The sequence below is a fragment of the Oryctolagus cuniculus genome, chromosome 7 (assembly GCF_051225735.1).
Source record: "Oryctolagus cuniculus isolate XC-2025 breed Fujian yellow rabbit chromosome 7, ASM5122573v1, whole genome shotgun sequence".
Lineage (NCBI taxonomy): Eukaryota > Metazoa > Chordata > Mammalia > Lagomorpha > Leporidae > Oryctolagus > Oryctolagus cuniculus.
The window spans coordinates 2,564,456-2,577,326 of NC_142873.1; the positions used below are offsets into that span (position 1 = coordinate 2,564,456).

At 39.7% G+C, this 12,871-nt stretch overlaps 1 long non-coding RNA gene across 2 annotated transcripts in view; it reads right to left on the reverse strand.

The window, feature by feature from the left end:
- The window catches only part of LOC149125258 (uncharacterized), a 140,667-nt gene that overhangs the window by 44,227 nt on the left and 83,569 nt on the right, over positions 1-12,871 (reverse strand). The window contains exon 8 of one of the 2 annotated variants that reach the window (XR_016236860.1): positions 6,853-7,466. The exons of the other annotated variant lie outside the window; for it this stretch is intronic. This is a non-coding gene — a long non-coding RNA (uncharacterized LOC149125258). Of the gene's footprint in view, positions 1-6,852; positions 7,467-12,871 lie in introns of those variants that run through there. 2 annotated transcript variants of the gene reach the window in all.

The window sequence follows — 12,871 nt, forward strand, 5'->3', positions numbered from 1 at the left end:
AAGGTGGGAAACTAATTCTATTATGAAGGAATCTCCAAGATTCAAAATTTGATTTTAGATCTTATAAAAGAGATGGCTAACATTTTTCTGTATAGCATAGCCAAAATAAGAGCTTAAATTATAATTTCATAGCTAGATTTACTTCACCATCGGTGAGGTAAACAGGAAAGCCCTCCCTTTCAGAACAAAGGGGAAAAGAAAGTTTTAAAGTGAGAATATAGTTTTCCCCATGGGCATTGTCTACCTCAGAAAAACTACTACAGAACATGCCTGTGACTACAGACCTGTAGTTTAGGGCACCAAGATTAGAGATAGGACTTGAGCACCCCTTGACTTGCATCCTCTGGTCTGCTTTAACAAAAACCAGGAGTAAAAGAAAGCTAGGCATCAGAAGCAATGGGTGGCAGGCCTATTAATGGCTGTTCTGTACAGTGATCTGCCCTCAAGGACACCCAACAGGCCAGTATACTGCAGTAACTTTCAATGTGGAAAGCCTGGGCTTCAGCAGAGGTCAGCTTGTGAAGAGCCCTGGCAGCTCTGCCAAGAGTTGGATCACTGGAAATGGACCTGCCCTGGAGTCGAAGGATGCCCAGATCAGAGCCACAGATCTTATTGGCTCTAAGCTGAAAAGCCCTTCACTCGGCCCAGCTTTCGAAGTGACCACTGCAACTGAGGAAATGGCCAAGTAGGGTCAGTAACACTGCAGGCAGAGCTGTATATTTCCTGTTGAAGTTGCCACTTGCCTTTACCTGGCCAGCTCTCCTCCCAGGCCAGGTAGGTAATGGAAGTCAACAGGGTGCCTTCCCCAAGGAGGTTCTCACCTCCCTTAGGATGTACCCTATGTAAAGAGATAGATCTGGGCCTCATAATTTACAAGGCTTTAAAGCCCACCTGATTATTATCAAGCCCCTTCTGTCAGGTTCTATTTGCCTCTCAATCAGAAAACTTAATTGTAGCTCAGATAGCATCTTTCTTAGGTTCTCTAATAACAACTCTGTCCTCTGTATCTAGCCCACTTGAGCCTCATTCCTTTGTAATCATAACCTCTACTCTACCACCAATGGCTCTACTCCCAACCTGTGTGTACTGATGGTCCTCTTCCCCACTTAATGTTGTATGATTGTTCAAAATTTCTCTACAGACAAACCCCGCTACCTGTAAAAGTTGAGTGGCCTTTCTCCCAGTCTTGGCTGGAATCAGCTTTAAGCCACACCCATCAAACTGTCCTCACAAGGGTCCAGAGACCCCCCTACACTTCCTCTCCTCTGTAAAATCCTCTTATTACCTGGTTAATGCTACTCTTAGAATCATTGGTTACTATTCTCACCCTGTCTTCTATACTACAGTGTCTAAGTGTTTACAGCAGGTGGTAATGGAACAAAGGAAGGCCTTCAGCAACCAGGCAGTCAACCAAATGCTGCTACAGGGATATACTCGGCTCCCCACCCAGGAGACAGCGGCTTGAGACATCACCCCATGCCAGCGAAGAGTACATCATTGTCCCATGTCAGCAGGAAGTAGCTCTAAAGACAGATCATCGTCCCTCTACCCCTCTTGGACTTTTGGGACTAATGTAATCCCATACAAACCTTGCTTTATAAAAAACAAAAGGGGGGAATGTTAGGAAACTGGTGCAGTTGGCCACATGGCCCAGCTACCTGAGCCAGGCTCCACCCCCATCCTAATGGGATTGGCTGCTCCTGCTTCCCTGCCCACCCTCAGGCAAAGTTTTAAAAGGACCTGTTCCTGAACACGTGCTCTCTTGGTTCCTCTCTCCAGCCTCCTCCTCTGGTCTCTTGGCTCTGCTCTCCTCTTCTCTGCTTTATCTTCTCTCCTTGCTAGCTCCTCTCCTCTCTGTTTCTCTCTCTTATACTCTCTTTCTCCCTTTTTCCTTCACCACCCCTTCACTCCGGTCTGTAGGTTGTTCCCCAATAAATCCTTTCCCTGACTCCAGTGTCCGGTGTGCTTCACGACAGCTAACATTAAGATATAACAGTACTGGTACAAAAATAGATGGATAGTCAAATGGAACAGAATAGAAACACCAGAAATCAATCCAAACATCTACAACCAATTTATATTTGTTCAAGAAGCTAAAACCAATTCCTGGAGCAAAGACAATCCCTTCAGCAAATGGTGCTGGAAACCTGGATGTCCACATGCAGAAGTATGAAGCAAGACCCCTACCTTACACCTTACACAAAAATCCACTCAACATGGATTAAAAATCTAAGTCTATGACCACACCCCATCAAATTAACTTAGAACATTGGGGAAACCCTGCAAGATGGGCAAAGAATTCCTGGAAAAAACCCCAGTGGCACAAGCAGTCAAAGCCAAAATTAACAACTGGGATTACCTCAAATTGAGAAGCTTCTGTATAGCAAAAGAAACAGAAAACTGAAGAGGCAACTGACAGAATAAGAGAAATTATTTTCAAACTATGAAACTGAAAAGGATTAATAACCAGAATCTGCAGAGATCAAGAAACTCCATAACAACCAAACAACCCACTTAAGAAATGGGCCAAGGAGTTAGACATTTTTCAAAAGAGGAAATGTGAATGGCCAACAGACACATGAAAAAAGTTCAGGATCACTAGCAGTCAAGAAAAACACAAATCAAAACCACAATGAGTTTTCACTTCACCCCAGTTAGAATGGCTTTCATAGATAAATCAACAAACAACAAATGCTGGTGAATATGTGGCCAATAGGCACACTAATCCACTTTTAGTAGGAATGCAAACTGGTAAAGCCACTATGAAAGACATTATGGAGATACCTCAAAAATCTGAATATTGACCTACCATAAGATCCAGCAATCTCACTCCTGGGAATTCAACCATAGGAAATGAAAGCAGTAAACAAAAGAGCTATCTGCACCTCCATGTTTATTGCAGCTCAATTCAGAATAGCTAAGACATGGAATCAACCTAAATGCCCATCAATTGAAGACTGCATAAAGAAATTATGGGATATGTACACTATGGAATACTACAAGGCAGTAAAAAATGAAATTGGTCACTTGCAACAAAATGGATCAATCTGGAAAACTTCATACTTAGTGAAACAAGCTAGTTCCAAATGGACAAATACCATGTATTCTCCCTGATATGTCAGAATTAATAGTGCTCCTAAAATGAAAGCTGTAAAAATGAAATTGCCACTTTTAGAAAAAATGACATGAATAACCCTTGTCCTGTCGAGGAACAGTTTTTAATTTGTGTTTAATTCTTTTTTTTTCTTCTTCAAAATCTCTTTAATTAACAGAGTTAATTACATGTATATAAATTCAATTGAAAATAGACCCCAGTTAAAAATAAGAGAAGGGGGGTGGCATAATGGTGTGGTGGATAAAGCCACCACCTGCAGTACTGGCATCCCATATGGGTGCTGGTTCAAGTCCTGGCTGCTCTACTTTCAATCCAGCCCTCTGCTGTGGCCTGGGAAAGCAGTAGAAGATGGCCCAAAGCCATGGGCTCCTGCACCCATGTGGGAGACCCAGAAGAATGTCCTGGCTCTGGGCTTCGGATTGGCACAGCTCTGATCATTGCGGCCATTTGGGGAGTGAACCAGTGGACGGAATACCTTTCTTTCTCCCTGCCTCTCCTTCTCTCTCTGTGTAACTCTGACTTTAAAATAAATAAGTGAAAGAATATTTTTTAAAAGTAAGAGGGGGAATAAGAGAGGGAGGAGGTAGTTTATAACTGTAAAGCTGTATAGGTCTACATACAGTCCCACTGACTTACTTCTAAGGGTACAGTTTTAAAACTTATCATGGGACTCCAATTCCATTAAAATCATTGGTAAAAATGCCATCTTAATTGTTAAAGTGACCATATTAGGTGTTAAAGTGAACCTATAGGTAGGAATAAGTATAAAAGAGATCATATAAATAACACTAAGTGCCTGGTAATAACCATAGACAGAATTTAAAGGGAGGTAATGTCCGATATGGGAAGCAGTCCACACTGCAGAGTCCTAGAATGACATTAGCTGTAACACTCTGATCTCAGAATCAACCCTTAAGTCTTCCTGGTCTGGCTGAAAGGCCTGTGAGAGCATTTCAGGCATGGAAAGCCAAGATTCTGTGGCAAAAAATATCCTACATGAAGGTTATCTGTGTGTGAGACCCCATTGGAAAGAAAGGTCATCAAAGAAGGATGTATTTTTCTCTGAAGGGAGAACTTCCACTTTGCTTATGTCCTTATCCAAATACTGAATATGTCTGTCATCACAAAAGGCTTTTATAGCCTTGGCAGCTCATGGCAAGAACCTCAAGTGATCACTGACATCATAAATAAGAGTGTTGTTAAGTGAACAAAAGAAGTCACTGTGCACTTAATCCCCATGTAGGACCTCTGTCCTTAATGAGTTTTGTACTATGAGAATTAACAGAAAACTTGTTCTCAAACTGTACTTTGTGTTGTGTGTGGGGGGTGCAAACTGTTGAAATCTTTACTTATCATAGAGTTGAACCTCTATATATAAAGTTAAACTAAAAATTAACCATAATGAAGAACGGGATGGGAGAGGGATTGGGAGGTGGGACAGGAGTTGGGGTATGAGGGCAGTTGTTGGGAAAAGAGCCACTATATTCATAAAGTTTTACCTATGAAAAATGCATTCATTAAATAAAAGCTTTAAAAATCTATACATGCATTGAAATTTTTTCTAAATAATTTTTTAATTCCATTCTACATGAAACTTTTGAAGTGCCATTGTCATATTGCTTTGAAATGTGTATATATTGTGGAATGGTTTAATGAAGTGAATCAACATATCATTCTGCACTTTTAAATCTATTTTCTCAACATTTTTGGAAAATAAATTATCATTAATTATACTTACCATGTTTCACTTTTTTTCACCTTTCAGCTTATTTGAAAGTCACAGTTTACACAGAGGAGAGGAGAGGAGAGGAGAGGAGAGGAGAGGAGAGGAGAGGAGAGGAGAGGAGAGGAGAGAGAGGTCTTCCATCCGATGGTTCACTCCCCAGTTGACTGCAACAGCCAGAGCTGTGCCACTCTGAAACCAGGAGCCAGGAGCTTCTTTCAGGTCTTCCCATGCAGGTGCAGGGGCCCAAGGACTTGGGCCATCTTCTACTGCTGTCCCAGGCCATAGCAGAGAGCTGGATCAGCAGTGGAGCAGCCGAGTCTTGAACCAGCAACCACATGGGATGCCAGCACTTCAGGCCAGGGTGTTAACCCCTGTGCCACAGCACCAGCCCCTTAATCATCTTCTATCCTTTGATTATATACTGATATTTTCTTCTCTTCATTATAACCTTCAAATTTGTTGTTTGCTTCTTCAGCTTAAATATTCTCTTCTGTGCTTCTTTATTGAAAGATACTTTTTGTTATTATATTTTAAGATAAAATATTATCCATTATTTAGGCCTTTCATACTATTCTAGCTATGGTAATCTTTGCTCCAGTGCTAAGACCTATCCATGATTTTATTTTTTTTCTCTTTGGAGTCAAAATCCACCCTATTTTGAAAATAACATTTCCAAAACACAAATATAACAAAATAGGAAAACACCTATATAAACCAAGTAAATTGAATCACATTTTGAAAACTTCAAACATCCAACCAAGAAAAAAAGTCACACAATCAAAACTTTAGGTCCAGAGCTACAGAATACTCCAAAATTTTTCAGAAGGATAAATGAAGCTATATTTCAAAGACCTAGCCAAAGCAGAAATAAGCATATTAGTTTTAGTTTCTTTGAGAAAACTAGCATTACAGTGAGGATGATGTAAGTGGACCAGGACTTGAAATAACAAAATAAGTTTTTTCCGGCGCCGCGGCTCACTAGGCTAATCCTCCGCCTAGCGGCGCCGGCACACCAGGTTCTAGTCCCGGTTGGGGCTCCGGATTCTGTCCCGGTTGCCCCTCTTCCAGGCCAGCTCTCTGCTGTGGCCCGAGAGTGCAGTGGAGGATGGCCCAGGTGCTTGGGCCCTGCACCCCATGGGAGACCAGGAAAAGCACCTGGCTCCTGGCTCCTGCCATCGGATCAGCGCGGTGCGCCGGCCGCAGCGCGCCGGCCGCGGCGGCCATTGGAGGGTGAACCAACGGCAAAGGAAGACCTTTCTCCCTGTCTCTCTCTCTCACTGTCCACTCTGCCTGTCAAAAAAAAAAAAAAAAAAAAATAAGTTTTATTAAATGCATCCCTTTCATAAGCAGAGCTACAAGTATCCTCAGAAAAATATTAATAAATGAAATCACATAAGAAAACATAATATGTCAATAGAAAGCAGGATATACTAAAAAAAACAAGAGTGCTATAGATTCATAGACAAGTAATCCAGGTAGGTAAAAAATAAAAGAAGAAAATAACATGATCATTTAGATTACATGTTGAAAGGCATTTAATGAAGTCCAGCATCTGGTAAAAAGGATACTGCTAACAGAACAACAACAAAAAAGCCAGTGACTTCCTTACTCTGATCAACAATGAAATGAACCTACAACAAACAATGCAAGTAATTAGGATCACTGAAACTTTTTTTTTTTTGCCCTAGGAGTAAACCTAGACCACGAGTCTGTGTTGCCTCTCAAACTTTCTACTGCAAGGATAGTAAGGAAAATAAAATAGTAAAAACAAATTACAAGGTATAAAGATCAATTTCAGTCATAAAATGAATATATTGGATAATGTTTATATAGAAAGATAATCCATAAAATAATAAAAACAAATACAACAGACAAATGACATTACTGGAAAGATCAATTTTATATATACATATGTGTGTGTGTGTGTGTGTATTTATAAAGTATACTAAGTGCCAGCAAGAAACAAATAGGAAATAATTGTAAAGGATAATAGGCAGCCTAGAAAAAAAGTGCAAGAGAAATGGGAAAAAAGATTAAATTATGTGATATCTTTAAACATTCTTTAAATAAATACTAAAAATACACAGATGACTCTAGAAAAGAGTCACATATATGATGAAAAAGAAAGGCTCTGAAGGCAATAAACCACCAGAAAACTGCAACTGACCTGAAGTAGTTTACTGCAACCTCCAGGTAGGATCCTCTCAGGATGATGGACTGGGAGGTCAGAGGGAGCCCAGCAGTTGGCAGGACCAGAGAAGAGAATATTCCTCCCACTATAGGCATGACAGAGTTCAGAAAGACACGTTCCAGCATGACCTGAAGATACGTCGGTGCTGTGGAGGATGCTAGTTGTCTGTGTCTATTATGATGTGCATGGACTTTTATGATGTGCTATGTCTTATGATGACTCATGGAAATACAAGCTGTCCAATCATGTCTGGTGGCATAAATGCTACATAATCACCAGGGATATTGACATCATAGTAGTGTTCCAGTTCCAGGCAGATAGAAGTCCTAGGAGGGGCCTCCACCGCTGGGAAGCTCAGAAGGTAGCCAGCGTTCACTGTTCTCTGTCTTCTAATTCCCAGAATTTCCCAGAAATGGCGAGTGTCTGGGGCTGGGCTTGAGGAGAGAGGGGAGGTGAAATGGGCAGAAAGTCACCAGAAAATGCTGGCAGAATGCGGGCTTCCCACAGGTTATCTCGAGTTTGTAGGCCCCATCTCACTGCTGGCACAACCCTTCCCTTGGCCCCCTCTTTTACACAGTGTATGGGCTGCACTGGCATCCAGAACTCCAGGTGCCCTGTTCCTTTCCTACTCAGAGCCCAGAGGCCATCTCTGGGCAGCTGTTGGCAGCAGCCCCTTGCATTCCCTGATTGTGCCATGGGGACAGGATAGTCATTATGGATAATATGGGCTGTGTGCAGGGTTCATGCAGTGAGGAGCTGTCATTTAGGGGGTCCTTAGTTTCCCTCTTCTTCCAAGGGTTGCTTCTAAATTTTTCAGAAGAATGTTCTCAGTACACAGACTCTGACAACTCAGCATAGCTCCTTTTAGGGGTCTGACCTCATTTTTTGTTGGTATTAACAGTGTTACAGACAACATAAGTTAAAAACAACACAATTTTATTTGGCTCAGGGTTTTGGTCCAGGTTTTCGGGGGCAGGAGGACACTGTAATTTGTATTTGCATGTTATCTTAGCCCTTACATGTTCCTTTGACAGGCTGTCATCTGTCTCAGAACTTTCAAATTAGAAATCTTCGTTAGTCACATTTATGAAAGTTTTAAAAATTGTTTCTGTTCCATGACAACCATCTCAACCTCAAAGATATAAGCCTAGATTCCTAAGTTAGTCTTAATTTTCATTTTGATATAGGGTGATTTTTTGAATGTTACTGGAGGATAATTGGCAAACAAAATTTGCATTTATTCAAGGCCTGCAGGCTGATGTTTTGATATGTGAGGAGACTTTTTAAAAGGAAAATCCATCTTATTTTTTAATCCCATTTTTCACAAACTTTTTGGAATCCCCTTGTACATATACATTACAGAATGTTTAGGAAAATCAAAACATGCTCATTATCTTTCATAGTTTTTAAAAAATAATTAACATATTAATTATGTGTTGTGTAATAATGTATTCACATCATTTTTGTGCTGTATATTATCTCCTAACTGCAAATGTGTGTTGTTCAACTAATATCTTCCCATTTCCTTCACTCTCAGCCCCTGGCGACCACTACTTTGTTTTGTACTTGAGTTTGACTTTCTTAGATTCCACAAATAAGGGAGATTGTGCTTGGCTTGTGAGGTAATTATGTCCACAAGTCAAGCACTCATCCATAAAAGTGGTTGCCAGCCACCACACTCATGAACAGTGGTCAATGGTACCTGAGTAATTTAAAATGACTACCAGTTGTTTAAATGGAGACAACTATAGTTTTCTATTAAACTTTCAATTACTGAATTGCATGTTTTTATCACCTTGACAGGTTATGGTCATTAGGAAGCTATTTATGTATTATAACAATATATAATGATAAATGCCCATGTGTAACTGCAAGGAGGTCACAGGCATACTATTGACTATATTACAAAAATCCTGACAAATTTTGATGTAAAAGATTTACTGCAGAGATTCCAAGATGGCGGAACAGACAAGGAGCTCATTACTCTAGTGTAGGGGAAGGTAGTTTTAAAAAAAAGATAGTTAAAAAAGTGGAGAGTGCAATCTCAGGGAAGAGTTAGGGAGAAAACTGCAAGCAATTCCTTGCAAATTAAAGGAACAGTGTGGATCTATGTGGGGGACGTGGATGTGCACAGTTCAGGACCACGGTAGCCTAAAAAACCTCAGCACCAGCTTTGAAGAGTGAAGTGAGATCAGGCTGCAGCAGCCCAGGCCAATTGCAATTACACTTCAGGAAGAGCCTAATGTGAGTCTAGCCTGGAGCCCAGTGGGGGACAGTGTCCCTCCAACCTAGAGGAATAAAAAGGGAGAACATACTTCTCTCTCACTGATGACCTAGCACCAGCATCCTGTAATTACCTGAGAGGGAAGGTGCCATTTTAGACACACAGTACAGCTGTGTCAGCTTGAGTCCACATGCCCAGCAACTAGCTGAGAGGAGTTGAGTCTGAGTCTGGCTGAGAGAATTGACAGGGGGCTGGGTTACCATGACTTGGGAGCCTTGTTACTGTGATGGACTATGAAAACACTGTGGCTGCATGGGAGGGTGCAAGGTGTGTCTGAATCTATGAGCAGACATTGTGGGTGGCTCCATATGCTTGGAGCTCCCTGACTGCCTGGTGAGAGTCACTGCTAGAGGATCCATGCTCACACTGCATTGATCCTTTGTGTCGCTCTTGTGGCAGTGCAGATGATTATTGCACCCACTGAGGATAGCGGCTGAGCATAGGTCTCCTTGGAGGAGAAGTGAGCATGAGAATATGCCAATGAAGTGAGCCAAACCCCCCTGATTAAAAAAGAGATTTACCATGCCTCACTTGTGTGTCACTTTGGACACTCCCCTCACACTGTAGCACTGAATGGAGCTCCTGAACCACACTCATCACATGCCTCTGGGTATTTATTGAAAGAGCAGATACTACACTGAACCACATAGGCATAATCAAAAGATAAAGACCATCACAGGGAGGAAAATAACTGACATGTATAGTAACAGAAAATTTCCATAAACTGGACAAAGATAGGGATCCTAAGTAGAGGAAGCACACAGAACTCCCAAAAGACATGACCACAAAAGGTCTTCACCACGACACATTGTAGTAAAAATCTCCACACTGAAATATAAAGAAAAGATTCTAAAATGTGCATGAGAGAAATGCCAAATTACTTTCAGAGGAACTCCAATTAGACTCACAGCAGATTTCTCATCAGAAACCCTACAGGCAAGGAGAGAATGGTGATATATATCCCAAGTCTGAAGAGGAAAAAAAAAAACTTTCAACCCAGAACACTGTACCCTGAAAAACTCTCATTTATGAATGAAGATGAAATAAAGACCTTCCTTAACAAATAAATTTATAGAATTTGTCAGCACTTATCCAGCCTTACAAAAGATGCTGAAGAATGTGCTTCAGACAGAAACATGGTCATCACTACGGAAGATGAAAAGCAAAAAAAAAAAAAAAAAAAAAATGAAAACAACAAATCTCCCAATGAGAGTACCAAGGAAGTCCAAAGTAAACAATATGAATATGTATGGAAAAACGGCAAGGCCAAGTCATTTTTATCAATAGCCACCTTGAATGTAAATATCCAACATTCCAGTTAAAAGTTTGGCCGATGGATTAATAACAAGACCCATCTCTTTGCTGCCTATAAGAAATGCATCTCACCAGCAAAGATACACTTGAACTGAAATTGAAAGGATGGAAAAAGATATTCCATGCTAACAGAAATAAAAGGGAGCTGGTGTAGCCATCCTAATATCAGACAAAACATACTTTACAGAAAAAAAAAAGTTAAAGGATACAAAGAAGGAATGATTAAGGGATCAATTCAATGGGAAGATGTGACTATAACAAATGTATATGCACCCAATACTAGGCTACATGCTATTTTAAAGAAATGTTAGTGGATCTAAAAGGAATCATAGACTCCAATACAACAGTCATACAGGATTTTAATGCCCCACTACTAGCATCAATGGACAGATCAAGCAGAAAGAAAAATCAGTAATAAAACAACAGAGTTAATTGACACTATAGACCAAATGAACCTAACAGATACCTACAGAACTAATCATCCTACAGTTGTGAAATACACTTTCTTCTCACCAATGCATGGAACTTTCTCTAAGATAGACAACATGCTAGGTCATAAAGCGAGTATCAACAAATTCAAAAATAATAAAAATTACATCATGTATCTTCTCTGACCATAATGGAATCAACTAGAAATCAACAACTCAGGAATCTCTAGAACATATGCAAAAACATGGAGACTGATCAACATGCTCCTAAATGAAGAGTGGGTCATAAGGGAAATCAAAAACAAATGAAACAAATGAAAACAACAATACAACATAGCAAAATTTATGGGATACAGCAAAAGCAGTGTTAAGAGGAAAGTTTATAGCAATTGGTGCTGACATCAAGAAATTGGAAAGATACCAAATATATTAACTATCAATTCATCTCAAGGAACTAGAAAAACAACAGCAAACAAAACCCAAAATTATTAGGAGAAAAAATTAAATTTAGAAAACAAACAAATTGCAACCAAACAACAAAAAGATCAATGAAACAACAAATTGGGAAACCTAAAGGAGATGGATAGGTTTCAAGGCATACAATTTACCTAAATTGAGCAATGAAGATACAGAATACCTAAACAGGTCAATAACCACAATGAAAATTGAATAAATAACAAAGACCCTACCAACAAAGAAAATCCCAGTACTGGATGGCTTCACTGCTGGATCTACCAGACATTTAAAGAAGAATTAACTTGAGAAGAATTCTTCTCAAGTTACTCAAAATAGTTGAAAGGAAGGGAATCCTTCCACACTCTTTCTATGAAGCCAGCATCACCATAATTTTTAAACCTGAAAAAGATACAACAGAGAAAGAAAACTGCAAGCCAATTTCTCTGATGAACATAGGTGCAAAATTCTCAACAAAATACTAGCCAATCAAATCCATCAAAACTTCAGAAAGCTCGTTCAATTGGACCAAGTGGATTTATCCCCAGTATAAAGGGACAGTTCAAACATTCATAAATCAACCAATGTGATACATCACGTTAACAAATTGAAGAACAAAAGCCATATCATCTCAAGAGATAGAGATAAACTTTTAATAAAATACAACATTCTTTTATGATGAAAACTTTAAGCAAATAGAAAGAACTTTCCTCAACACAATAAAAGCAATTTACGAAAAACTCATGGCCAGCATCCTAGTGAATGGGGAAAACTTGTAAGTATTCTATCTAACATCCAGAATATGACAAAAATGCCCACTCACTATTGCTATCCAGTATAGTCCTGGAAGTTTTAGCCAGTCATTAGGCAAGAAAAACATCAAAGGGATACAAATTGGGAAAGGGGAAGCCAATATATTTACATGAATCTATATATGGGGGATCCAAAAGACTCCACTAATGCGCCGGCCGCGGCGGCCATTGGAGGGTGAACCAACGGCAAAAGGAAGACCTTTCTCTCTCTCTCTCTCACTGTCCACTCTGCCTGTCAAAAAAAAAAAAAGACTCCACTAAAAGAATATTAGAGCTCATAAAAGAATTGAAAATGTGGCAGGCTATAAAATCAACATTCAAAAATCAACAGTCTTTGTATACACAGACAATGCCACAGCTGATAAAACTTCTAAGATAATTCCATTCATAATAGCTACAAAAACAAACACTTTGAAATAAATTTAATCAAGGACATCATAGATCTGCGCAATGAAAATTACAAAACACTAAGGAAAGAAATAGAAAAAGACACAGAAGTGGAAATTTTTTTCATGTTCATGTATAGGAATAATTGACATAATCAAAAT